Source organism: Loxodonta africana, chromosome 26 (genome assembly GCF_030014295.1).
Source record: "Loxodonta africana isolate mLoxAfr1 chromosome 26, mLoxAfr1.hap2, whole genome shotgun sequence".
In the NCBI taxonomy this organism is placed as follows: Eukaryota; Metazoa; Chordata; class Mammalia; order Proboscidea; family Elephantidae; genus Loxodonta; species Loxodonta africana.
This window is the reverse complement of record NC_087367.1, coordinates 48,054,503-48,081,004: the sequence shown is the minus strand read 5'-3', so window position 1 is coordinate 48,081,004 and position 26,502 is coordinate 48,054,503.

Below are 26,502 nucleotides of genomic sequence, written 5' to 3'. Positions count from 1 at the left end.
AGTTAGGGTAGGTTTAGGGTTATGGTTAGGGTGAAATTTTGTTTAAGGGTGAGGGTTCGGTTTAGGGTTAGGTTTAGAGTTAGGGTTGTGGTTAGGGTTAGGTTTAGGGTTAAGGTTAAGTTTAGGCTAAGGATTAGGGTTAGAGTTAGGGTTAGGTGTTAGTGTTTCGGTTAGCTTTAGCATAGGGTTGTATTTAGGGTTAAGTTTAGGGTTAGGGTAAGAGTTAGAGTTACATTTACCGTTAAGGTGAGGGTTTTGGGTAAGTGTTACGGTTAGGGTTAGGGTTAGGGCTACGGTTAGGGTTAGAGTTAGGGTTAGGGGTAAGGGTTAGGTTTAAGTTTATGGTAGGCTTAAAGATAGGGTTAAGCTTAGGTGCGGGTTAGGGTCAGGGTTAGGATTAGAATTAGGTTTAGGGCGAGGATTAGGGTCAGAGTTATTGTAAGGGTTAGGTTTAGGGTTACAGGTGGGCCCAGGTTAAGGTGAGGGTTAGGTTTAGGGGTAGGGTTAGGGTTAAAGTTAGGGTTAACTTTAGGTTAGGGATAGGGTGAAGTTTAACATAGGGTGAGGGTTAGGGTTATGGCTAAGGTTTGGGTTTGTTTTCAGGTTAGTGTTAAGGTTATGTTTCGGGTTAGGGTTAAGTTTAGGGGTTGTGTTGAGTTTTAGTGTTAGGGTTAGATTTTAGGTTAGTGTTTAGTGTTACGGTTAGGGTTAGTGTTAGGGTTGTGTTAGGCGTTGTGGTTGGGGTGAGGGTTAGGTTTAGGGTTAGGGTTGGGTAGGGTTAGGATTATGGATATGGTAAGGTGTTAGGGGTTAGAGGTGTAGTTTAGGGTTAGGGTTTGGGTTTGTGTGAGTGTTCTGGTTAGGCTTTGTGGTTCCGGTCATGGTTAGGGTTGGTTTAGGGTTGGGGTTAGGTTTATGATTAGGTTTCGGTTAGTGGTACACTTAGGGTTAAGGTTTTTGTTAGGCTTTGGTGTTGGGTTAGTGTTTGGGTTAGGGTTAGGTTTATCGTCAGGGTCAGGGGTTTCAGGTTAGTGTTAGGGTTAGGGTTTCGGATATCATTAGGGATAGGGTTTTGGATAGCATTAGGGTTAGGGTTGTGGGATTCGGTTAGGGTTTAGGGTGAGGGTCACCGTTAGTTTTATGGTTAAGCTGAGGGTTTAGGGTAAGTGTTACGATTAGGGGTAGAGTCAGAGTTAGGGTTAGGATTGCGATTAGGGTCAGGTGTAGGGTAAGATTTAGGTTTAGGTCCAAGGTGAGGGTTAGAGTTAGTGTTCTATTTAGGGTCAAGGTTAGAGTTAGGGTTAGGGTAAGGGATAGGCTTAGAGTTAGGGAAAGTGTTAGGGGTTCGTGTGAGGGTTAGTGTTAGGTTTACATTAAGCTGATGTTTTAGGGTGTTGTGGTTACGGTTAGAGTTAGGGTTAGGGTTAGGTTTAGGGTTAGGGCTAGAGTTAGGGGAGAGTTAAGGCTTAGGTTTAGTTCTAGGGTTAGGGTTAGACTTAGGTTTAAGGTGAAGTTTAGGTTAAGGATGAGGGTTCGGGTTAGGATTAGGCGTTTGGGTTAAGGTTAGGGTTAGGTTTAGGGTTAGGCTTAGCAGCGATGGGGTTAGGTGTTTGGGTTAATGTTAGGGTCAGGTTTAGGGTTAGGGCTGGGGCTAGGGCTAGGGTGAAGTTTACGGGTGAGGGTTGTGCTTAGGTTTAGCGTTAGGCGTTAGGGTTAGGGTTAATGTTAGGAGTAAGTGTAGGGTTAAGGTTAGTTTTAGAGTGAGGGTTAGGGTTGGTTTTTGGGTTAAGTCATGGTTAGGTTTAGGGCTAGGTTAAGGTTAGAGATAGGGTTAGGTTAAGGTTTGGGTTAGGTTTAGATGTTAGGGTGAGGGTGAGTGCTAGGTTTCCATTTAAGCTGAGTGTGTGTGTAGGGTATGTTTTAGGGTTAGGATTAGAGTTAGAGTTAGGGTCATGGCTAGGGTTAAGTTTAGGGTTAGGGTTACGTTTATGGTTAGGATTAGGGTTAGGGTCAGGGTTAGGGGGAGATTTAGTGTTATGTTTAGTTTTAGCGTTAGGGTTTGGGTGAACTTTATGTTAAGCACGAGGGTTAGGGTTAGGGGTTAGGGTTCAGGTTAGGTTCAGGGTTAGGGTTAGGGTTAGGTTTAGTGTTAGTGTTAGTTTTGCTTAGGGTTAGGGTTTGAATGAATTTAGGGTAGGTTTAGGGTTATGGTTAGGGTGAAATTTTGGTTAAGGGTCAGGGTTCCGCTTAGGGTTAGGGTTAGAGTTAGGGTCAGTGGTTAGGGTTAAGTTTAGGTTTAGGGTTAGAGTTAGGTTTAGGGTTAGTTTTAGTTTTGGTTAGCATTAGGCTATGAATGAAGTTAGGGTAGGTTTAGGGTTATGGTTAGGGTGAAATTTTGTTAAAGGGTGAGGGTTCGGTTTAGGGTTAGGGTTAGGTTTAGAGTTAGGGTTGTGGCTAGGGTTAGGTTTAGGGTTAAGGTGAAGTTTAGGCTAAGGATTAGGGTTAGAGTTAGGGTTAGGTGTTAGTGTTTCGGTTAGGTTTAGCATAGGGGTGTATTTAGGGTTAAGTTTTTTTTTTTTTAGGTTTAGGGTAAGAGTCAGAGTTACATTTACCGTTAAGGTGAGGGTTTTGGGTAAGTGTCACTGTTAGGGGTAGGGTTAGGGTTAGGGTTAGGGTTAGTGCTGCGGATAGGGTTAGAGTTAGGGTTAGGTTTAAGTTTATGGTAGGCTTAAAGATAGGGTTAAGCTTAGGTGAGCGTTAGGAGTAGAATTAGGTTTAGGGCGAGGATTAGTGTCAGAGTTATTGTAAGGGTTAGGTTTAGGGTTACAGGTGGGCCCAGGTTAAGGTGAGGGTTAGGTTTAGGGGTAGGGCTGGGTTAAAGTTAGGGTTAACTTTAGGTTAGGGATAGGGTGAAGTTTAACATAGGGTGAGGGTTAGGGTTATGGCTAAGGTTTGGGTTTGTTTTCAGGTTAGTGTTAAGGTTATGTTTAGGGTTAGGGTTAAGTTTAGGGGTTGTGTTGAGTTTTAGTGTTAGGGTTAGATTTTAGGTTAGTGTTTAGTGTTACGGTTAGGGTTAGTGTTAGGGTTGTGTTAGGCGTTGTGGTTGGGGTGAGGGTTAGGTTTAGGGTTAGGGTTGGGTAGGGTTAGGATTATGGATATGGTAAGGTGTTAGGGGTTAGAGGTGTAGTTTAGGGTTAGGGTTTGGGTTTGTGTGAGGGTTCTGGTTAGGCTTTGTGATTCCGGTCATGATTATTGTTGGTTTAGGGTTGGGGTTAGGTTTATGTTCAGTTAGGGTTAAGGTTTTTGTTAGGCTTTGGTGTTGGGGTTAGTGTTTGGGTTAGGGTTAGGTTTATCGTTAGGGTCAGGGGTTTCAGGTTAGTGTTAGGGTTAGGGTTTCGGATAGCATTAGGGTTAGGGTTGTGGGATTCGGTTAGGGTTTAGGGTGAGGGTTACCGTTAGTTTTATGGTTAAGCTGAGGGTTTAGGGTAAGTGTTACGATTAGGGTTAGAGTCAGAGTTAGGGTTAGGATTGCGGTTAGGGTTAGGTGTAGGGTAAGATTTAGGTTTAGGTCCAAGGTGAGGGTTAGAGTTAGTGTTCTATTTAGGGTCAAGGTTAGAGTTAGGGTTAGGGTAAGGGATAGGCTTAGAGTTAGGGAAAGTGTTAGGGGTTCGTGTGAGGGTTAGTGTTAGGTTTACATTAAGCTGATGTTTTAGGGTGTTGTGGTTAGGGTTAGAGTTAGGGTTAGGGTTAGGTTTAGGGTTAGGGCTAGAGTTAGGGGAGAGTTAAGGGTTAGGTTTAGTTTTAGGGTTAGGGTTAGACTTAGGTTTAAGGTGAAGTTTAGGTTAAGGATGAGGGTTCGGGTTAGGATTAGGCGTTTGGGTTAAGGTTAGGGTTAGGTTTAGGGTTAGGCTTAGCAGCGATAGGGTTAGGTGTTTGGGTTAATGTTAGGGTCAGGTTTAGGGTTAGGGCTAGGGCTAGGGCTAGGGTGAAGTTTACGGGTGAGGGTTGTGCTTAGGTTTAGCGTTAGGCGTTAGGGTTAGGGTTAATGTTAGGAGTAAGTGTAGGGTTAAGGTTAGTTTTAGAGTGAGGGTTAGGGTTGGTTTTTGGGTTAAGTCATGGTTAGGTTTAGGGCTAGGTTAAGGTTAGAGATAGGGTTAGGTTAAGGGTTGGGTTAGGTTTAGATGTTAGGGTGAGGGTGAGTGCTAGGTTTCCATTTAAGCTGAGTGTGTAGGGTATGTTTTAGGGTTAGGATTAGAGTCAGAGTTAGGGTCATGGCTAGGGTTAAGTTTAGGGTTAGGGTTAGGGTTAGGTTTATGGTTAGGATTAGGGTTAGGGTCAGGGTTAGGGGGAGATTTAGTGTTATGTTTAGTTTTAGCGTTAGGGTTTGGGTGAACTTTATGTTAAGCACGAGGGTTAGGGTTAGGGGTTAGGGTTCAGGTTAGGTTCAGGGTTAGGGTTAGGGTTAGGTTTAGGTTTGGGGTTAGGGTTAGGTTTAGTGTTAGTGTTAGTTTTGCTTAGGGTTAGGGTTTGAATGAATTTAGGGTAGGTTTAGGGTTATGGTTAGGGTGAAATTTTGCTTAAGGGTCAGGGTTCCGCTTAGGGTTAGGGTTAGAGTTAGGGTCAGTGGTTAGGGTTAAGTTTAGGTTTAGGGTTAGAGTTAGGTTTAGGGTTAGTTTTACTTTTGGTTAGGATTAGGCTATGAATGAAGTTAGGGTAGGTTTAGGGTTATGGTTAGGGTGAAATTTTGTTAAAGGGTGAGGGTTCGGTTTAGGGTTAGGGTTAGGTTTAGAGTTAGGGTTGTGGCTAGGGTTAGGTTTAGGGTTAAGGTTAAGTTTAGGCTAAGGATTAGGGTTAGAGTTAGGGTTAGGTGTTAGAGTTTCGATTAGGTTTAGCATAGGGGTGTATTTAGGGTTAAGTTTTTTTTTTAGGTTTAGGGTAAGAGTCAGAGTTACATTTACCGTTAAGGTGAGGGTTTTGGGTAAGTGTTACGGTTAGGGTTAGGGTTAGGGCTGCGGATAGGGTTAGAGTTAGGGTTAGGTTTAAGTTTATGGTAGGCTTAAAGATAGGGTTAAGCTTAGGTGAGCGTTAGGAGTAGAATTAGGTTTAGGGCGAGGATTAGTGTCAGAGTTATTGTAAGGGTTAGGTTTAGGGTTACAGGTGGGCCCAGGTTAAGGTGAGGGTTAGGTTTAGGGGTAGGGCTGGGTTAAAGTTAGGGTTAACTTTAGGTTAGGGATAGGGTGAAGTTTAACATAGGGTGAGGGTTAGGGTTATGGCTAAGGTTTGGGTTTGTTTTCAGGTTAGTGTTAAGGTTATGTTTAGGGTTAGGGTTAAGTTTAGGGGTTGTGTTGAGTTTTAGTGTTAGGGTTAGATTTTAGGTTAGTGTTTAGTGTTACGGTTAGGGTTAGGGTAAGGGTTGTGTTAGGCGTTGTGGTTGGGGTGAGGGTTAGGTTTAGGGTTAGGGTTGGGTAGGGTTAGGATTATGGATATGGTAAGGTGTTAGGGGTTAGAGGTGTAGTTTAGGGTTAGAGTTTGGGTTTGTGTGAGTGTTCTGGTTAGGCTTTGTGATTCCGGTCATGATTAGGGTTGGTTTAGGGTTGGGGTTAGGTTTATGTTCAGTTAGGGTTAAGGTTTTTGTTAGGCTTTGGTGTTGGGGTTAGTGTTTGGGTTAGGGTTAGGTTTATCGTTAGGGTCAGGGGTTTCAGGTTAGTGTTACGGTTAGGGTTTCGGATAGCATTAGGGTTAGGGTTTCGGATAGCATTAGGGTTAGGGTTGTGGGATTCGGTTAGGGTTTAGGGTGAGGGTTACCGTTAGTTTTATGGTTAAGCTGAGGGTTTAGGGTAAGTGTTACGATTAGGGTTAGAGTCAGAGTTAGGGTTAGGATTGCGGTTAGGGTTAGGTGTAGGGTAAGATTTAGGTTTAGGTCCAAGGTGAGGGTTAGAGTTAGTGTTCTATTTAGGGTCAAGGTTAGAGTTAGGGTTAGGGTAAGGGATAGGCTTAGAGTTAGGGAAAGTGTTAGGGGTTCGTGTGAGGGTTAGTGTTAGGTTTACATTAAGCTGATGTTTTAGGGTGTTGTGGTTAGGGTTAGAGTTAGGGTTAGGGTTAGGTTTAGGGTTAGGGCTAGAGTTAGGGGAGAGTTAAGGGTTAGGTTTAGTTTTAGGGTTAGGGTTAGACTTAGGTTTAAGGTGAAATTTAGGTTAAGGATGAGGGTTCGGGTTAGGATTAGGCGTTTGGGTTAAGGTTAGGGTTAGGTTTAGGGTTAGGCTTAGCAGCGATAGGGTTAGGTGTTTGGGTTAATGTTAGGGTCAGGTTTAGGGTTAGGGCTAGGGCTAGGGCTAGGGTGAAGTTTACGGGTGAGGGTTGTGCTTAGGTTTAGCGTTAGGCGTTAGGGTTAGGGTTAATGTTAGGAGTAAGTGTAGGGTTAAGGTTAGTTTTAGAGTGAGGGTTAGGGTTGGTTTTTGGGTTAAGTCATGGTTAGGTTTAGGGCTAGGTTAAGGTTAGAGATAGGGTTAGGTTAAGGGTTGGGTTAGGTTTAGATGTTAGGGTGAGGGTGAGTGCTAGGTTTCCATTTAAGCTGAGTGTGTAGGGTATGTTTTAGGGTTAGGATTAGAGTCAGAGTTAGGGTCATGGCTAGGGTTAAGTTTAGGGTTAGGGTTAGGGTTAGGTTTATGGTTAGGATTAGGGTTAGGGTCAGGGTTAGGGGGAGATTTAGTGTTATGTTTAGTTTTAGCGTTAGGGTTTGGGTGAACTTTATGTTAAGCACGAGGGTTAGGGTTAGGGGTTAGGGTTCAGGTTAGGTTCAGGGTTAGGGTTAGGGTTAGTTTTAGGTTTGGGGTTAGGGTTAGGTTTAGTGTTAGTGTTAGTTTTGCTTAGGGTTAGGGTTTGAATGAATTTAGGGTAGGTTTAGGGTTATGGTTAGGGTGAAATTTTGGTTAAGGGTCAGGGTTCCGCTTAGGGTTAGGGTTAGAGTTAGGGTCAGTGGTTAGGGTTAAGTTTAGGTTTAGGGTTAGAGTTAGGTTTAGGGTTAGTTTTAGTTTTGGTTAGCATTAGGCTATGACTGAAGTTAGGGTAGATTTAGGGGTATGGTTAGGGTGAAATTTTGTTAAAGGGTGAGGGTTCGGTTTAGGGTTAGGGTTAGGTTTAGAGTTAGGGTTGTGGTTAGGGTTAGTTTTAGGGTTAAGGTTAAGTTTAGGCTAAGGATTAGGGTTAGAGTTAGGGTTAGGTGTTAGTGATTCGGTTAGGTTTAGCATAGGGGTGTATTTAGGGTTAAGTTTTTTTTTTTATTTTTAGGGTTAGAGTCAGAGTTACTTTTACCGTTAAGGTGAGGGTTTTGGGTAAGCGTTACGGTTAGGGTTAGGGTTAGGGTTAGGGCTGCGGATAGGGTTAGAGTTAGGGTTAGGTTTAAGTTTATGGTAGGCTTAAAGATAGGGTTAAGCTTAGGTGAGGGTTAGGATTAGAATTAGGTTTAGGGCGAGGATTAGTGTCAGAGTTATTGTAAGGGTTAGGTTTAGGGTTACAGGTGGGCCCAGGTTAAGGTGAGGGTTAGGTTTAGGGGTAGCGTTAGGGTTAAAGTTAGGGTTAACTTTAGGTTAGGGATAGGGTGAAGTTTAACATAGGGTGAGGGTTAGGGTTATGGCTAAGGTTTGGGTTTGTTTTCAGGTTAGTGTTAAGGTTATGTTTAGGGTTAGGGTTAAGTTTAGGGGTTGTGTTGAGTTTTAGTGTTAGGGTTAGATTTTAGGTTAGTGTTTAGTGTTATGGTTAGGGTTAGGGTTGTGTTAGGCGTTGTGGTTGGGGTGAGGGTTAGATTTAGGGGTAGCATTGGGTAAGGTTAGGATTATGGATATGGTAAGGTGTTAGGGGTTAGAGGTGTAGTTTAGGGTTAGGGTTTGGTTTTGTGTGAGGGTTCTGGTTAGGCTTTGTGGTTCCGGTCATGTTTAGGGTTGGTTTAGGGTTGGGGTTAGGTTTATGATTAGGTTTCGGTTAGTGATACAGTTAGGGTTAAGGTTTTTGTTAGGCTTTGGTGTTGGGGTTAGTGTTTGGGTTAGGTTTAGGTTTATCGTTAGGGTCAGGGGTTTCAGGTTAGTGTTACGGTTAGGGTTTCGGATAGCATTAGGGTTAGGGTTTCGGATAGCATTAGGGTTAGGGTTGTGGGATTTGGTTAGGGTTTAGGGTGAGGGTTACCGTTAGTTTTATGGTTAAGCTGAGGGTTTAGGGTAAGTGTTACGATTAGGGTTAGAGTCAGAGTTAGGGTTAGGATTGCGGTTAGGGTTAGGTGTAGGGTAAGATTTAGGTTTAGGTCCAAGGTGAGGGTTAGAGTTAGTGTTCTATTTAGGGTCAAGGTTAGAGTTAGGGTTAGGGTAAGGGATAGGCTTAGAGTTAGGGAAAGTGTTAGGGGTTCGTGTGAGGGTTAGTGTTAGGTTTACATTAAGCTGATGTTTGAGGGTGTTGTGGTTAGGGTTAGAGTTAGGGTTAGGGTTAGGGCTAGAGTTAGGGGAGAGTTAAGGGTTAGGTTTAGTTTTAGGGTTAGGGTTAGACTTAGGTTTAAGGTGAAGTTTAGGTTAAGGATGAGGGTTCGGGTTAGGATTAGGCGTTTGGGTTAAGGTTAGGGTTAGGTTTAGGGTTAGGCTTAGCAGCGATAGGGTTAGGTGTTTGCGTTAATGTTAGGGTCAGGTTTAGGGTTAGGGCTAGGGCTAGGGCTAGGGTGAAGTTTACGGGTGAGGGTTGTGCTTAGGTTTAGCGTTAGGGGTTAGGGTTAGGGTTAATGTTAGGAGTAAGTGTAGGGTTAAGGTTAGTTTTAGAGTGAGGGTTAGGGTTGGTTTTTGGGTTAAGTCATGGTTAGGTTTAGGGCTAGGTTAAGGTTAGAGATAGGGTTAGGTTAAGGGTTGGGTTAGGTTTAGATGTTAGGGTGAGGGTGAGTGCTAGGTTTCCATTTAAGCTGAGTGTGTAGGGTATGTTTTAGGGTTAGGATTAGAGTCAGAGTTAGGGTCATGGCTAGGGTTAAGTTTAGGGTTAGGGTTAGGGTTAGGTATATGGTTAGGATTAGGGTTAGGGTCAGGGTTAGGGGGAGATTTAGTGTTATGTTTAGTTTTAGCGTTAGGGTTTGGGTGAACTTTATGTTAAGCACGAGGGTTAGGGTTAGGGGTTAGGGTTCAGGTTAGGTTCAGGGTTAGGGTTAGGGTTAGGTTTAGGTTTGGGGTTAGGGTTAGGTTTAGTGTTAGTGTTAGTTTTGCTTAGGGTTAGGGTTTGAATGAATTTAGGGTAGGTTTAGGTTTATGGTTAGGGTGAAATTTTGGTTAAGGGTCAGGGTTCCGCTTAGGGTTAGGGTTAGAGTTAGGGTCAGTGGTTAGGGTTAAGTTTAGGTTTAGGGTTAGAGTTAGGTTTAGGGTTAGTTTTAGTTTTGGTTAGCATTAGGCTATGACTGAAGTTAGGGTAGGTTTAGGGGTATGGTTAGGGTGAAATTTTGTTAAAGGGTGAGGGTTCGGTTTAGGGTTAGGGTTAGGTTTAGAGTTAGGGTTGTGGCTAGGGTTAGGTTTAGGGTTAAGGTTAAGTTTAGGCTAAGGATTAGGGTTAGAGTTAGGGTTAGGTGTTAGTGTTTCGGTTAGGTTTAGCATAGGGGTGTATTTATGGTTAAGTTTTTTTTTTTAGGTTTAGGGTAAGAGTCAGAGTTCCATTTACCGTTAAGGTGAGGGTTTTGGGTAAGTGTTACGGTTAGGGTTAGGGTTAGGGTTAGGGCTGCGGATAGGGTTAGAGTTAGGGTTAGGTTTAAGTTTATGGTAGGCTTAAAGATAGGGTTAAGCTTAGGTGAGGGTTAGGATTAGAATTAGGTTTAGGGCGAGGATTAGGGTCAGAGTTATTGTAAGGGTTAGGTTTAGGGTTACAGGTGGGCCCAGGTTAAGGTGAGGGTTAGGTTTAGGGGTAGAGTTAAGGTTAAAATTAGGGTTAACTTTAGGTTAGGGATAGGGTGAAGTTTAACATAGGGTGAGGGTTAGGGTTATGGCTAAGGTTTGGGTTTGTTTTCAGGTTAGTGTTAAGGTTATGTTTAGGGTTAGGGTTAAGTTTAGGGGTTGTGTTGAGTTTTAGTGTTAGGGTTAGATTTTAGGTTAGTGTTTAGTGTTATGGTTAGGGTTGTGTTAGGCGTTGTGGTTGGGGTGAGGGTTAGGTTTAGGATTAGCATTGGGTAAGGTTAGGATTATGGATATGGTAAGGTGTTAGGGGTTAGAGGTTTAGTTTAGGGTTATTGTTTGGGTTTGTGTGAGTGTTCTGGTTAGGTTTTGTGGTTCCGGTCATGGTTAGGGTTGGTTTAGGGTTGGGGTTAGGTTTATGATTAGGTTTCGGTTAGTGTTACAGTTAGGGTTAAGGTTTTTGTTAGGCTTTGGTGTTGGGGTTAGTGTTTGGGTTAGGGTTAGGTTTATCGTTAGGGGCAGGGGTTTCAGGTTAGTGTTACGGTTAGGGTTTCGGATAGCATTAGGGTTAGGGTTTCGGATAGCATTAGGGTTAGGGTTGTGGGATTTGGTTAGGGTTTAGGGTGAGGGTTGCCGTTAGTTTTATGGTTAAGCTGAGGGTTTAGGGTAAGTGTTACGATTAGGGTTAGAGTCAGAGTTAGGGTTAGGATTGCGGTTAGGGTTAGGTGTAGGGTAAGATTTAGGTTTAGGTCCAAGGTGAGGGTTAGAGTTAGTGTTCTATTTAGGGTCAAGGTTAGAGTTAGGGTTAGGGTAAGGGATAGGCTTAGAGTTAGGGAAAGTGTTAGGGGTTCGTGTGAGGGTTAGTGTTAGGTTTACATCAAGCTGATGTTTTAGGGTGTTGTGGTTAGGGTTAGGGTTAGGTTAAGGGTTAGGGCTAGAGTTAGGGAAGAGTTAAGGGTTAGGTTTAGTTTTAGGGTTAGGGTTAGACTTAGGTTTAAGGTGAAGTTTAGGTTAAGGATGAGGGTTCGGGTTAGGATTAGGCGTTTGGGTTAAGGTTAGGGTTAGGTTTAGGGTTAGGCTTAGCAGCGATAGGGTTAGGTGTTTGGGTTAATGTTAGGGTCAGGTTTAGGGTTAGGGCTAGGGCTAGGGTGAAGTTTACGGGTGAGGGTTGTGCTTAGGTTTAGCATTAGGGGTTAGGGTTAGGGTTAATGTTAGGAGTAAGTGTAGGGTTAAGGTTAGTTTTAGTGTGAGGGTTAGGGTTGGTTTTTGGGTTAAGTCATGGTTAGGTTTAGGGCTAGGTTAAGGTTAGAGATAGGGTTAGGTTAAGGGTTGGGTTAGGTTTAGATGTTAGGGTGAGGGTGAGTGCTAGGTTTCCATTTAAGCTGAGTGTGTAGGGTATGTTTTAGGGTTAGGATTAGAGTTAGAGTTAGGGTCATGGCTAGGGTTAAGTTTAGGGTTAGGGTTAGGTTTATGGTTAGGATTAGGGTTAGGGTCAGGGTTAGGGGGAGATTTAGTGTTATGTTTAGTTTTAGCGTTAGGGTTTGGGTGAACTTTATGTTAAGCACGAGGGTTAGGGTTAGGGGTTAGGGTTCAGGTTAGGTTCAGGGTTAGGGTTAGGGTTAGGGTTAGGTTTGGGGTTAGGGTTAGGTTTAGTGTTAGTGTTAGTTTTGCTTAGGGTTAGGGTTTGAATGAATTTAGGGTAGGTTTAGGGTTATGGTTAGGGTGAAATTTTGGTTAAGGGTCAGGGTTCCGCTTAGGGTTAGGGTTAGAGTTAGGGTCAGTGGTTAGGGTTAAGTTTAGGTTTAGGGTTAGAGTTAGGTTTAGGGTTAGTTTTACTTTTGGTTAGGATTAGGCTATGAATGAAGTTAGGGTAGGTTTAGGGTTATGGTTAGGGTGAAATTTTGTTAAAGGGTGAGGGTTCGGTTTAGGGTTAGGGTTAGGTTTAGAGTTAGGGTTGTGGTTAGGGTTAGGTTTAGGGTTAAGGTTAAGTTTAGGCTAAGGATTAGGGTTAGAGTTAGGGTTAGGTGTTAGTGTTTCGGTTAGGTTTAGCATAGGGGTGTATTTAGGGTTAAGTTTTTTTTTTTTTGGTTTAGGGTAAGAGTCAGAGTTACATTTACCGTTAAGGTGAGGGTTTTGGGTAAGTGTTACGGTTAGGGTTAGGGTTAGGGTTAGGGCTGCGGATAGGGTTAGAGTTAGGGTTAGGTTTAAGTTTATGGTAGGCTTAAAGATAGGGTTAAGCTTAGGTGAGCGTTAGGATTAGAATTAGGTTTAGGGCGAGGATTAGGGTCAGAGTTATTGTAAGGGTTAGGTTTAGGGTTACAGGTGGGCCCAGGTTAAGGTGAGGGTTAGGTTTAGGGCTAGGGTTAGGGTTAAAGTTAGGGTTAACTTTAGGTTAGGGATAGGGTGAAGTTTAACATAGGGTGAGGGTTAGGGTTATGGCTAAGGTTTGGGTTTGTTTTCAGGTTAGTGTTAAGGTTATATTTAGGGTTAGGGTTAAGTTTAGGGGTTGTGTTGAGTTTCAGTGTTAGGGTTAGATTTTAGGTTAGTGTTTAGTGTTATGGTTAGGGTTAGGGTTAGGGTTGTGTTAGGCGTTGTGGTTGGGGTGAGGGTTAGGTTTAGGGTTAGGGTTGGGTAGGGTTAGGATTATGGATATGGTAAGGTGTTAGGGGTTAGAGGTGTAGTTTAGGGTTAGGGTTTGGGTTTGTGTGAGGGTTCTGGTTAGGCTTTGTGGTTCCGGTCATGGTTAGGGTTGGTTTAGGGTTGGGGTTAGGTTTATGATTAGGTTTCGGTTAGTGTTACAGTTAGGGTTAAGGTTTTTGTTAGGCTTTGGTGTTGGGGTTAGTGTTTGGGTTAGGGTTAGGTTTATCGTTAGGGTCAGGGGTTTCAGGTTAGTGTTAGGGTTAGGGTTTCGGATAGCATTAGGGTTAGGGTTGTGGGATTCGGTTAGGGTTTAGGGTGAGGGTTACCGTTAGTTTTATGGTTAAGCTGAGGGTTTAGGGTAAGTTTTACGATTAGGGTTAGAGTCAGAGTTAGGGTTAGGATTGCGGTTAGGGTTAGGTGTAGGGTAAGATTTAGGTTTAGGTCCAAGGTGAGGGTTAGAGTTAGTGTTCTATTTAGGGTCAAGGTTAGAGTTAGGGTTAGGGTAAGGGATAGGCTTAGAGTTAGGGAAAGTGTTAGGGGTTCGTGTGAGGGTTAGTGTTAGGTTTACATTAAGCTGATGTTTTAGGGTGTGGTTAGGGTTAGAGTTAGGGTTAGGGTTAGGTTTAGGGTTAGGGCTAGAGTTAGGGGAGAGTTAAGGGTTAGGTTTAGTTTTAGGGTTAGGGTTAGACTTAGGTTTAAGGTGAAGTTTAGGTTAAGGATGAGGGATCGGGTTAGGATTAGGCGTTTGGGTTAAGGTTAGGGTTAGGTTTAGGGTTAGGCTTAGCAGCGATAGGGTGAAGTGTTTGGGTTAATGTTAGGGTCAGGTTTAGGGTTAGGGCTAGGGCTAGGGCTAGGGTGAAGCTCACGGGTGAGAGTTGTGCTTAGGTTTAGCGCTAGAGGTTAGGGTTAGGGTTAATGTTAGGAGTAAGTGTAGGGTTAAGGTTAGTTTTAGAGTGAGGGTTAGGGTTGGTCTTGGGTTAAGTCATGGTTAGGTTTAGGGCTAGGTTAAGGTTAGAGATAGGGTTAGGTTAAGGATTGGGTTAGGTTTAGATGTTAGGGTGAGGGTGAGTGCTAGGTTTCCATTTAAGCTGAGTGTGTAGGGTAAGTTTTAGGGTTAGGATTAGAGTTAGAGATAGGGTCATGGTTAGGGTTAAGTTTAGGGTTAGGGTTAGGTTTATGGTTAGGATTAGGGTTACGGTCAGGGTTAGGGGGAGATTTAGTATTATGTTTAGTTTCAGCGTTTGGATTTGGGTGAACTTTATGTTAAGCACGAGGGTTAGGGTTAGGGGTGAGGGTTCAGGTTAGGTTCAAGGTTAGGGTTAGGGTTAGGGTTAGGTTTAGGTTTGGCGTTAGGTTTAGGTTTAGTGTTAGTGTTAGTTTTGCTTAGGGTTAGGGTTTGAATGAATTTAGGGTAGGTTTAGGGTTATGGTTAGGGTGAAATTTTGGTTAAGGGTCAGGGTTCCGCTTAGGGTTAGGGTTAGAGTTAGGGTCAGTGGTTAGGGTTAAGTTTAGGTTTAGGGTTAAACTTAGGTTTAGGGTTAGTTTTAGTTTGGGTTAGGGTTAGGCTATGAATGAAGTTAGGGTAGGTTTAGGGTTATGGTTAGGGTGAAATTTTGTTAAAGGGTGAGGGTTCGGTTTAGGGTTAGGGTTAGGTTTAGAGTTAGGGTTGTGGTTAGGGTTAGGTTTAGGGTTAAGGTTAAGTTTAGGCTAAGGATTAGGGTTAGAGTTAGGGTTAGGTGTTAGTGTTTCGGTTAGGTTTAGCATAGGGGTGTATTTAGGGTTAAGTTTTTTTTTTTTAGGTTTAGGGTAAGAGTCAGAGTTCCATTTACCGTTAAGGTGAGGGTTTTGGGTAAGTGTTACGGTTAGGGTTAGGGTTAGGGTTAGGGCTGTGGATAGGGTTAGAGTTAGGGTTAGGTTTAAGTTTATGGTAGGCTTAAAGATAGGGTTAAGCTTAGGTGAGGGTTAGGATTAGAATTAGGTTTAGGGCGAGGATTAGGGTCAGAGTTATTGTAAGGGTTAGGTTTAGGGTTACAGGTGGGCCCAGGTTAAGGTGAGGGTTAGGTTTAGGGGTAGGGTTAGGGTTAAAGTTAGGGATAACTTTAGGTTAGGGATAGGGTGAAGTTTAACATAGGGTGAGGGTTAGGGTTATGGCTAAGGTTTGGGTTTGTTTTCAGGTTAGTGTTAAGGTTATGTTTAGGGTTAGGGTTAAGTTTAGGGGTTGGGTTGAGTTTTAGTGTTAGGGTTAGATTTTAGGTTAGTGTTTAGTGTTATGGTTAGGGTTAGGGTTAGGGTTGTGTTAGGCGTTGTGGTTGGGGTGAGGGTTAGGTTTAGGGTTAGGGTTGGGTAGGGTTAGGATTATGGATATGGTAAGGTGTTAAGGGTTAGAGGTGTAGTTTAGGGTTAGGGTTTGGGTTTGTGTGAGGGTTCCGGTTAGGCTTTGTGGTTCCAGTCATGGTTAGGGTTGGTTTAGGGTTGGGGTTAGGCTTCTGATTAGGTTTCGGTTAGTGTTACAGTTAAGGTTAAGGTTTTTGTTAGGCTTTGGTGTTGGGGTTAGTGTTTGGGTTAGGGTTAGGTTTATCGTTAGGGTCAGGGGTTTCAGGTTAGTGTTAGGGTTAGGGTTTCGGATAGCATTAGGGTTAGGGTTTCGGATAGCATTAGGGTTAGGGTTGTGGGATTCGGTTAAGGTTTAGGGTGAGGGTTACCGTTAGTTTTATGGTTAAGCTGAGGGTTTAGGGTAAGTGTTATGATTAGGGTTAGAGTTAGCGTTAGGGTTAGGATTGAGGTTAGGGTTAGGTGTAGGGTAAAATTTAGGTTTAGGTCCAAGTTGAGGGTTAGAGTTAGTGTTCTATTTAGGGTCAAGGTTAGAGTTAGGGTTAGGGTAAGGGATAGGCTTAGAGTTAGGGAAAGTGTTAGGGGTTCGTGTGAGGGTTAGTGTTAGGTTTACATTAAGCTGGTGTTTTAGGGTGTTATACTTAGGGTTAGAGTTAGGGTTAGGGTTAGGGTTAGGGCTAGAGTTAGAGGAGAGTTAAGAGTTAGGTTTAGTTTTAGGGTTAGGGTTAGACTTAGGTTCAAGGTGAAGTTTAGGTTAAGGATGAGGGTTCGGGTTAGGATTAGGCGTTTGGGTTAAGGTTAGGGTTAGGTTTAGGGTTAGGCTTAGCAGCGATAGGGTTAGGTGTTTGGGTTAATGTTAGGGTCAGGTTTAGGGTTAGGGCTAGGGCTAGGGCTAGGGTGAAGTTTACGGGTGAGGGTTGTGCTTAGGTTTAGCGTTAGGGGTTAGGGTTAGGGTTAATGTTAGGAGTAAGTGTAGGGTTAAGGTTAGTTTTAGAGTGAGGGTTAGGGTTGGTTTTTGGGTTAAGTCATGGTTAGGTTTAGGGCTAGGTTAAGGTTAGAGGTAGGGTTAGGTTAAGGGTTGGGTTAGGTTTAGATGTTAGGGTGAGGGTGAGTGCTAGGTTTCCATTTAAGCTGAGTGTGTAGAGTAAGTTTTAGGGTTAGGATTAGAGTTAGAGATAGGGTCATGGTTAGGGTTAAGTTTAGGGTTAGGGTTAGGTTTATGGTTAGGATTAGGGTTAGGGTCAGGTTTAGGGGGAGATTTAGTGTTATGTTTAGTTTTAGCGTTAGGATTTGGGTGAACTTTATGTTAAAAACGAGGGTTAGGGTTAGGGGTTAGGGTTCAGGTTAGGTTCAGGGTTAGGGTTAGGGTTAGGTTTAGGTTTCGGGTTAGGGTTAGGTTTAGTGTTAGTGTTAGTTTTGCTTAGGGTTATGGTTTGAATGAATTTAGGGTAGGTTTAGGGTTATGGTTAGGGTGAAATTTTGGTTAAGGTTTCAGGGTTCCGCTTAGGGTTAGGGTTAGAGTTAGGGTCAGTGGTTAGGGTTAAGTTTAGGTTTAGGGTAAACTTAGGTTTAGGGTTAGTTTTTGTTTTGGTTAGGATTAGGCTATGAATGAAGTTAGGGTAGGTTTAGGGTTATGGTTAGGGTGAAATTTTGTTAAAGGGTGAGGGTTCGATTTAGGGTTAGGGATAGGTTTAGAGTTAGGGTTGTGGTTAGGGTTAGGTTTAGGGTTAAGGTTAAGTTTAGGCTAAGGATTAGGGTTAGAGTTAGGGTTAGGTGTTCGTGTTTCGGTTAGGTTTATCATAGGGATGTATTTAGGGTTAAGTGTTTTTTTTTAGGTTTAGGGTAAGAGTCAGAGTTACATTTACCGTTAAGGTGAGGGTTTTGGGTAACTGTTATGGTTATGGTTAGGGTTAGGGTTAGGGTTAGGGCTGCGGATAGGGTTAGAGTTAGGGTTAGGTTTAAGTTTATGGTAGGCTTAAAGATAGGGTTAAGCTTAGGTGAGGGTTAGGATTAGAATTAGGTTTAGGGCGAGGATTATGGTCAGAGTTATTGTAAGGGTTAGGTTTAGGGTGACAGGTGGGCCCAGGTTAAGGTGAGGGTTAGGTTTAGGGCTAGGGTTAGGGTTAAAGTTAGGGTTAACTTTAGGTTAGGGATAGGGTGAAGTTTAACATAGGGTGAGGGTTAGGGTTATGGCTAAGGTTTGGGTTTGTTTTCAGGTTAGTGTTAAGGTTATGTTTAGGGTTAGGGTTAAGTTTAGGGGTTGTGTTGAGTTTTAGTGTTAGGGTTAGATTTTAGGTTAGTGTTTAGTGTTATGGTTAGGGTTAGGGTTAGGGTTGTGTTAGGCGTTGTGGTTGGGGTGAGGGTTAGGTTTAGGGTTAGGGTTGGGTAAGGTTAGGATTATGGATATGGTAAGGTGTTAGGGGTTAGAGGTGTAGTTTAGGGTTAGGGTTTGGGTTTGTGTGAGGGTTCTGGTTAGGCTTTGTGGTTCCGGTCATGGTTAGGGTTGGTTTAGGCTTGGGGTTAGGTTTATGATTAGGTTTCGGTTAGTGTTACAGTTAGGGTTAAGGTTTTTGTTAGGCTTTGGTGTTGGGGTCAGTGTTTGGGTTAGGGTTAGGTTTATCGTTAGGGTCAGGGGTTTCAGGTTAGTGTTAGGGTTAGGGTTTCGGATAGCATTAGGGTTAGGGTTTCGGATAGCATTAGGGTTAGGGTTGTGGGATTCGGTTAGGGTTTAGGGTGAGGGTTACCGTTAGTTTTATGGTTAAGCTGAGGGTTTAGGGTAAGTGTTACGATTAGGGTTAGAGTCAGAGTTAGGGTTAGGATTGCGGTTAGGGTTAGCTGTAGGGTAAGATTTAGGTTTAGGTCCAAGGTGAGGGTTAGAGTTAGTGTTCTATTTAGGGTCAAGGTTAGAGTTAGGGTTAGGGTAAGGGATAGGCTTAGAGTTAGGGAAAGTGTTAGGGGTTCGTGTGAGGGTTAGTGTTAGGTTTACATTAAGCTGATGTTTTAGGGTGTTGTGGTTAGGGTTAGAGTTAGGGTTAGGGTTAGGTTTAGGGGTAGGGCTAGAGTTAGGGGAGAGTTAAGGGTTAGGTTTAGTTTTAGGGTTAGGGTTAGACTTAGGTTTAAGGTGAAGTTTAGGTTAAGGATGAGGGATCGGGTTAGGATTAGGCGTTTGGGTTAAGGTTAGGGTTAGGCTTAGCAGCGATAGGGTGAAGTGTTTGGGTTAATTTTAGGGTCAGGTTTAGGGTTAGGGCTAGGGCTAGGGCTAGGGTGAAGTTCACGGGTGAGGGTTGTGCTTAGGTTTAGCGTTAGGGGTTAGGGTTAGCGTTAATGTTAGGAGTAAGTGTAGGGTTAAGGTTAGTTTTAGAGTGAGGGTTAGGGTTGGTTTTGGGTTGTCATGGTTAGGTTTAGGGCTAGGTTAAGGTTAGAGATAGGGTTAGGATAAGGGTTGGGTTAGGTTTAGATGTTAGGGTGAGGGTGAGTGCTAGGTTTCCATTTAAGCTGAGTGTGTAGGGTAAGTTTTAGGGTTAGGATTAGAGTTAGAGATAGGGTCATGGTTAGGGTTAAGTTTAGGGTTAGGGTTAGGTTTATGGTTAGGATTAGGGTTAGGGTCAGGGTTAGGGGGAGATTTAGTATTATGTTTAGTTTCAGCGTTAGGGTTTGGGTGAACTTTATGTTAAGCACGAGGGTTAGGGTTAGGGGTGAGGGTTCAGGTTAGGTTCAAGGTTAGGGTTAGGGTTAGGGTTAGGTTTAGGTTTGGCGTTAGGGTTAGGTTTAGTGTTAGTGTTAGTTTTGCTTAGGGTTAGGGTTTGAATGAATTTAGGGTAGGTTTAGGGTTATGGTTAGGGTGAAATTTTGGTTAAGGGTCAGGGTTCCGCTTAGGGTTAGGGTTAGAGTTAGGGTCAGTGGTTAGGGTTAAGTTTAGGTTTAGGGTTAAACTTAGGTTTAGGGTTAGTTTTAGTTTGGGTTAGGGTTAGGCTATGAATGAAGTTAGGGTAGGTTTAGGGTTATGGTTAGGGTGAAATTTTGTTAAAGGGTGAGGGTTCGGTTTAGGGTTAGGGTTAGGTTTAGAGTTAGGGTTGTGGTTAGGGTTAGGTTTAGGGTTAAGGTTAAGTTTAGGCTGAGGATTAGGGTTAGAGTTAGGGTTAGGTGTTAGTGTTTCGGATAGCTTTAGCATAGGGTTTTATTTAGGGTTAAGTGTTTTTTTTTAGGTTTAGGGTAAGAGTCAGAGTTACATTTACCGTTAAGGTGAGGGTTTTGGGTAAGTGTTATGGTTAGGGTTAGGGTTAGGGTTAGGGTTAGGGTTAGGGTTAGGGCTGCGGATAGGGTTAGAGTTAGGGTTAGGTTTAAGTTTATGGTAGGCTTAAAGATAGGGTTAAGCTTAGGTGAGGGTTAGGATTAGAATTAGGTTTAGGGCGAGGATTAGGGTCAGAGTTATTGTAAGGGTTAGGTTTAGGGTGACAGGTGGGCCCAGGTTAAGGTGAGGGTTAGGTTTAGGGCTAGGGTTAGGGTTAAAGTTAGGGTTAACTTTAGGTTAGGGATAGGGTGAAGTTTAACATAGGGTGAGGGTTAGGGTTATGGCTAAGGTTTGGGTTTGTTTTCAGGTTAGTGTTAAGGTTATGTTTAGGGTTAGGGTTAAGTTTAGGGGTTGTGTTGAGTTTTAGTGTTAGGGTTAGATTTTAGGTTAGTGTTTAGTGTTATGGTTAGGGTTAGGGTTAGGGTTGTGTTAGGCGTTGTGGTTGGGGTGAGGGTTAGGTTTAGGGTTAGGGTTGGGTAAGGTTAGGATTATGGATATGGTAAGGTGTTAGGGGTTAGAGGTGTAGTTTAGGGTTAGGGTTTGGGTTTGTGTGAGGGTTCTGGTTAGGCTTTGTGGTTCCGGTCATGGTTAGGGTTGGTTTAGGCTTGGGGTTAGGTTTATGATTAGGTTTCGGTTAGTGTTACAGTTAGGGTTAAGGTTTTTGTTAGGCTTTGGTGTTGGGGTTAGTGTTTGGGTTAGGATTAGGTTTATCGTTAGGGTCAGGGGTTTCAGGTTAGTGTTAGGGTTAGGGTTTCGGATAGCATTAGGGTTAGGGTTTCGGATAGCATTAGGGTTAGGGTTGTGGGATTCGGTTAGGGTTTAGGGTGAGGGTTACCGTTAGTTTTATGGTTAAGCTGAGGGTTTAGGGTAAGTGTTACGATTAGGGTTAGAGTCAGAGTTAGGGTTAGGATTGCGGTTAGGGTTAGCTGTAGGGTAAGATTTAGGTTTAGGTCCAAGGTGAGGGTTAGAGTTAGTGTTCTATTTAGGGTCAAGGTTAGAGTTAGGGTTAGGGTAAGGGATAGGCTTAGAGTTAGGGAAAGTGTTAGGGGTTCGTGTGAGGGTTAGTGTTAGGTTTACATTAAGCTGATGTTTTAGGGTGTTGTGGTTAGGGTTAGAGTTAGGGTTAGGGTTAGGTTTAGGGTTAGGGCTAGAGTTAGGGGAGAGTTAAGGGTTAGGTTTAGTTTTAGGGTTAGGGTTAGACTTAGGTTTAAGGTGAAGTTTAGGTTAAGGATGAGGGATCGGGTTAGGATTAGGCGTTTGGGTTAAGGTTAGGGTTAGGCTTAGCAGCGATAGGGTGAAGTGTTTGGGTTAATTTTAGGGTCAGGTTTAGGGTTAGGGCTAGGGCTAGGGCTAGGGTGAAGTTCACGGGTGAGGGTTGTGCTTAGGTTTAGCGTTAGGGGTTAGGGTTAGCGTTAATGTTAGGAGTAAGTGTAGGGTTAAGGTTAGTTTTAGAGTGAGGGTTAGGGTTGGTTTTGGGTTGTCATGGTTAGGTTTAGGGCTAGGTTAAGGTTAGAGATAGGGTTAGGATAAGGGTTGGGTTAGGTTTAGATGTTAGGGTGAGGGTGAGTGCTAGGTTTCCATTTAAGCTGAGTGTGTAGGGTAAGTTTTAGGGTTAGGATTAGAGTTAGAGATAGGGTCATGGTTAGGGTTAAGTTTAGGGTTAGGGTTAGGTTTATGGTTAGGATTAGGGTTAGGGTCAGGGTTAGGGGGAGATTTAGTATTATGTTTAGTTTCAGCGTTAGGGTTTGGGTGAACTTTATGTTAAGCACGAGGGTTAGGGTTAGGGGTGAGGGTTCAGGTTAGGTTCAAGGTTAGGGTTAGGGTTAGGGTTAGGTTTAGGTTTGGCGTTAGGGTTAGGTTTAGTGTTAGTGTTAGTTTTGCTTAGGGTTAGGGTTTGAATGAATTTAGGGTAGGTTTAGGGTTATGGTTAGGGTGAAATTTTGGTTAAGGGTCAGGGTTCCGCTTAGGGTTAGGGTTAGAGTTAGGGTCAGTGGTTAGGGTTAAGTTTAGGTTTAGGGTTAAACTTAGGTTTAGGGTTAGTTTTAGTTTGGGTTAGGGTTAGGCTATGAATGAAGTTAGGGTAGGTTTAGGGTTATGGTTAGGGTGAAATTTTGTTAAAGGGTGAGGGTTCGGTTTAGGGTTAGGGTTAGGTTTAGAGTTAGGGTTGTGGTTAGGGTTAGGTTTAGGGTTAAGGTTAAGTTTAGGCTGAGGATTAGGGTTAGAGTTAGGGTTAGGTGTTAGTGTTTCGGATAGCTTTAGCATAGGGTTTTATTTAGGGTTAAGTGTTTTTTTTTAGGTTTAGGGTAAGAGTCAGAGTTACATTTACCGTTAAGGTGAGGGTTTTGGGTAAGTGTTATGGTTAGGGTTAGGGTTAGGGTTAGGGTTAGGGTTAGGGTTAGGGTTAGGGCTGCGGATAGGGTTAGAGTTAGGGTTAGGTTTAAGTTTATGGTAGGCTTAAAGATAGGGTTAAGCTTAGGTGAGGGTTAGGATTAGAATTAGGTTTACGGCGAGGATTGGGGTCAGAGTTATTGTAAGGGTTAGGTTTAGGGTTACAGGTGGGCCCAGGTTAAGGTGAGGGTTAGGTTTAGGGGTAGGGTTAGGGTTAAAGTTAGGGATAACTTTAGGTTAGGGATAGGGTGAAGTTTAACATAGGGTGAGGGTTAGGGTTATGGCTAAGGTTTGGGTTTGTTTTCAGGTTAGTGTTAAGGTTATGTTTAGGGTTAGGGTTAAGTTTAGGGGTTGTGTTGAGTTTTAGTGTTAGGGTTAGATTTTAGGTTAGTGTTTAGTGTTATGGTTAGGGTTAGGGTTAGGGTTGTGTTAGGCGTTGTGGTTGGGGTGAGGGTTAGGTTTAGGGTTAGGGTTGGGTAAGGTTAGGATTATGGATATGGTAAGGTGTTAGGGGTTAGAGGTGTAGTTTAGGGTTAGGGTTTGGGTTTGTGTGAGGGTTCTGGTTAGGCTTTGTGGTTCCGGTCATGGTTAGGGTTGGTTTAGGCTTGGGGTTAGGTTTATGATTAGGTTTCGCTTAGTGTTACAGTTAGGGTTAAGGTTTTTGTTAGGCTTTGGTGTTGGGGTTAGTGTTTGGGTTAGGGTTAGGTTTATCGTTAGGGTCAGGGGTTTCAGGTTAGTGTTAGGGTTAGGGTTTCGGATAGCATTAGGGTTAGGGTTTCGGATAGCATTAGGGTTAGGGTTGTGGGATTCGGTTAGGGTTTAGGGTGAGGGTTACCGTTAGTTTTATGGTTAAGCTGAGGGTTTAGGGTAAGTGTTACGATTAGGGTTAGAGTCAGAGTTAGGGTTAGGATTGCGGTTAGGGTTAGGTGTAGGGTAAGATTTAGGTTTAGGTCCAAGGTGAGGGTTAGAGTTAGTGTTCTATTTAGGGTCAAGGTTAGAGTTAGGGTTAGGGTAAGGGATAGGCTTAGAGTTAGGGAAAGTGTTAGGGGTTCGTGTGAGGGTTATTGTTAGGTTTACATTAAGCTGATGTTTTAGGGTGTTGTGGTTAGGGTTAGAGTTAGGGTTAGGGTTAGGTTTGGGTAGGGCTAGAGTTAGGGGAGAGTTAAGGGTTAGGTTTAGTTTTAGGGTTAGGGTTAGACTTAGGTTTAAGGTGAAGTTTAGGTTAAGGATGAGGGATCGGGTTAGGATTAGGCGTTTGGGTTAAGGTTATGGTTAGTCTTAGCAGCGATAGGGTGAAGTGTTTGGGTTAATTTTAGGGTCAGGTTTAGGGTTAGGGCTAGGGCTAGGGCTAGGGTGAAGTTCACGGGTGAGGGTTGTGCTTAGGTTTAGCGTTAGGGGTTAGGGTTAGCGTTAATGTTAGGAGTAAGTGTAGGGTTAAGGTTAGTTTTAGAGTGAGGGTTAGGGTTGGTTTTGGGTTGTCATGGTTAGGTTGAGGGCTAGGTTAAGGTTAGAGATAGGGTTAGGTTAAGGATTGGGTTAGGTTTAGATGTTAGGGTGAGGGTGAGTGCTAGGTTTCCATTTAAGCTGAGTGTGTAGGGTAAGTTTTAGGGTTAGGATTAGAGTTAGAGATAGGGTCATGATTAGGGTTAAGTTTAGGGTTAGGGTTAGGTTTATGGTTAGGATTAGGGTTAGGGTCAGGGTTAGGGGGAGATTTAGTATTATGTTTAGTTTCAGCGTTTGGGTTTGGGTGAACTTTATGTTAAGCACGAGGGTTAGGGTTAGGGGTGAGGGTTCAGGTTAGGTTCAAGGTTAGGGTTAGGGTTAGGGTTAGGTTTAGGTTTGGCGTTAGGGTTAGGTTTAGTGTTAGTGTTAGTTTTGCTTAGGGTTAGGGTTTGAATGAATTTAGGGTAGGTTTAGGGTTATGGTTAGGGTGAAATTTTGGTTAAGGGTCAGGGTTCCGCTTAGGGTTAGGGTTAGAGTTAGGGTCAGTGGTTAGGGTTAAGTTTAGGTTTAGGGTTAAACTTAGGTTTAGGGTTAGTTTTAGTTTGGGTTAGGGTTAGGCTATGAATGAAGTTAGGGTAGGTTTAGGGTTATGGTTAGGGTGAAATTTTGTTAAAGGGTGAGGGTTCGGTTTAGGGTTAGGGTTAGGTTTAGAGTTAGGGTTGTGGTTAGGGTTAGGTTTAGGGTTAAGGTTAAGTTTAGGCTAAGGATTAGGGTTAGAGTTAGGGTTAGGTGTTAGTGTTTCGGTTAGGTTTAGCATAGGGTTGTATTTAGGGTTAAGTGTTTTTTTTTAGGTTTAGGGTAAGAGTCAGAGTTACATTTACCGATAAGGTGAGGGTTTTGGTTAAGTGTTATGGTTAGGGTTAGGGTTAGGGTTAGGGTTAGGGCTGCGGATAGGGTTAGAGTTAGGGTTAGGTTTAAGTTTATGGTAGGCTTAAACATAGGGTTAAGCTTAGGTGAGGGTTAGGATTAGAATTAGGTTTAGGGCGAGGATTAGGGTCAGAGTTATTGTAAGTGTTAGGCTTAGGGTTACAGGTGGGCCCAGGTTAAGGTGAGGGTTAGGTTTAGGGGTAGGGTTAGGGTTAAAGTTAGAGCTAACTTTAAGTTAGGGATAGGGTGAAGTTTAACATAGGGTGAGGGTTAGGGTTATGGCTAAGGTTTGGGTTTGTTTTCAGGTTAGTGTTAAGGTTATGTTTAGGGTTAGGGTTAAGTTTAGGGGTTGTGTTGAGTTTTAGTGTTAGGGTTAGATTTTAGGTTAGTGTTATGGTTAGGGTTAGGGTTAGGGTTGTGTTAGGCGTTGTGGTTGGGGTGAGGGTTAGGTTTAGGGTTAGGGTTGGGTAAGGTTAGGATTATGGATATGGTAAGGTGTTAGGGGTTAGAGATGTAGTTTAGGGTTAGGGTTTGGGTTTGTGTGAGGGTTCTGGTTAGGTTTTGTGGTTCCGGTCATGGTTAGGGTTGGTTTAGGCTTGGGGTTAGGTTTATGATTAGGTTTCGCTTAGTGTTACACTTAGGGTTAAGGTTTTTGTTAGGCTTTGGTGTTGGGGTTAGTGTTTGGGTTAGGGTTAGGTTTATCGTTAGGGTCAGGGGTTTCAGGTTAGTGTTAGGGTTAGGGTTTCGGATAGCATTAGGGTTAGGGTTTCGGATAGCATTAGGGTTAGGGTTGTGGGATTCGGTTAGGGTTTAGGGTGAGGGTTACCGTTAGTTTTATGGTTAAGCTGAGGGTTTAGGGTAAGTGTTACGATTAGGGTTAGAGTCAGAGTTAGGGTTAGGATTGCGGTTAGGGTTAGGTGTAGGGTAAGATTTAGGTTTAGGTCCAAGGTGAGGGTTAGAGTTAGTGTTCTATTTAGGGTCAGGGTTAGAGTTAGGGTTAGGGTAAGGGATAGGCTTAGAGTTAGGGAAAGTGTTAGGGGTTCGTGTGAGGGTTAGTGTTAGGTTTACATTAAGCTGATGTTTTAGGGTGTTGTGGTTAGGGTTAGAGTTAGGGTTAGGGTTAGGTTTGGGTAGGGCTAGAGTTAGGGGAGAGTTAAGGGTTAGGTTTAGTTTTAGGGTTAGGGTTAGACTTAGGTTTAAGGTGAAGTTTAGGTTAAGGATGAGGGTTCGGGTTAGGATTAGGCGTTTGGGTTAAGGTTAGGGTCAGGTTTAGGGTTAGGGGTAGGGCTAGGGCTAGGGTGAAGTTCACGGGTGAGGGTTGTGCTTAGGTTTAGCGTTAGGGGTTAGGGTTAGCGTTAATGTTAGGAGTAAGTGTAGGGTTAAGGTTAGTTTTAGAGTGAGGGTTAGGGTTGGTTTTGGGTTGTCATGGTTAGGTTGAGGGCTAGGTTAAGGTTAGAGATAGGGTTAGGTTAAGGATTGGGTTAGGTTTAGATGTTAGGGTGAGGGTGAGTGCTAGGTTTCCATTTAAGCTGAGTGTGTAGGGTAAGTTTTAGGGTTAGGATTAGAGTTAGAGATAGGGTCATGGTTAGGGTTAAGTTTAGGGTTAGGGTTAGGTTTATGGTTAGGATTAGGGTTAGGGTCAGGGTTAGGGGGAGATTTAGTGTTATGTTTAGTTTTAGCGTTAGGGTTTGGGTGAACTTTATGTTAAACACGAGGGTTAGGGTTAGGGGTTAGGGTTCAGGTTAGGTTCAGGGTTAGGGTTAGGGTTAGGTTTAGGTTTGGGGTTAGGGTTAGGTTTAGTGTTAGTGTTAGTTTTGCTTAGGGTTAGGGTTTGAATGAATTTAGGGTAGGTTTAGGGTTATGGTTAGGGTGAAATTTTGGTTAAGGGTCAGGGTTCCGCTTAGGGTTAGGGTTAGAGTTAGGGTCAGTGGTTAGGGTTAAGTTTAGGTTTAGGGTTAAACTTAGGTTTAGGGTTAGTTTTTGTTTTGGTTAGGATTAGGCTATGAATGAAGTTAGGGTAGGTTTAGGGTTATGGTTAGGGTGAAATTTTGTTAAAGGGTGAGGGTTCGATTTAGGGTTAGGGATAGGTTTAGAGTTAGGGTTGTGGTTAGGGTTAGATTTAGGGTTAAGGTTAAGTTTAGGCTAAGGATTAGGGTTAGAGTTAGGGTTAGGTGTTCGTGTTTCGGTTAGGTTTATCATAGGGATGTATTTAGGGTTAAGTGTTTTTTTTTAGGTTTAGGGTAAGAGTCAGAGTTCCATTTACCGTTAAGGTGAGGGTTTTGGGTAAGTGTTATGGTTATGGTTAGGGTTAGGGTTAGGGTTAGGGCTGCGGATAGGGTTAGAGTTAGGGTTAGGTTTAAGTTTATGGTAGGCTTAAAGATAGGGTTAAGCTTAGGTGAGGGTTAGGATTAGAATTAGGTTTAGGGCGAGGATTAGGGTCAGAGTTATTGTAAGGGTTAGGTTTAGGGTGACAGGTGGGCCCAGGTTAAGGTGAGGGTTAGGTTTAGGGCTAGGGTTAGGGTTAAAGTTAGGGTTAACTTTAGGTTAGGGATAGGGTGAAGTTTAACATAGGGTGAGGGTTAG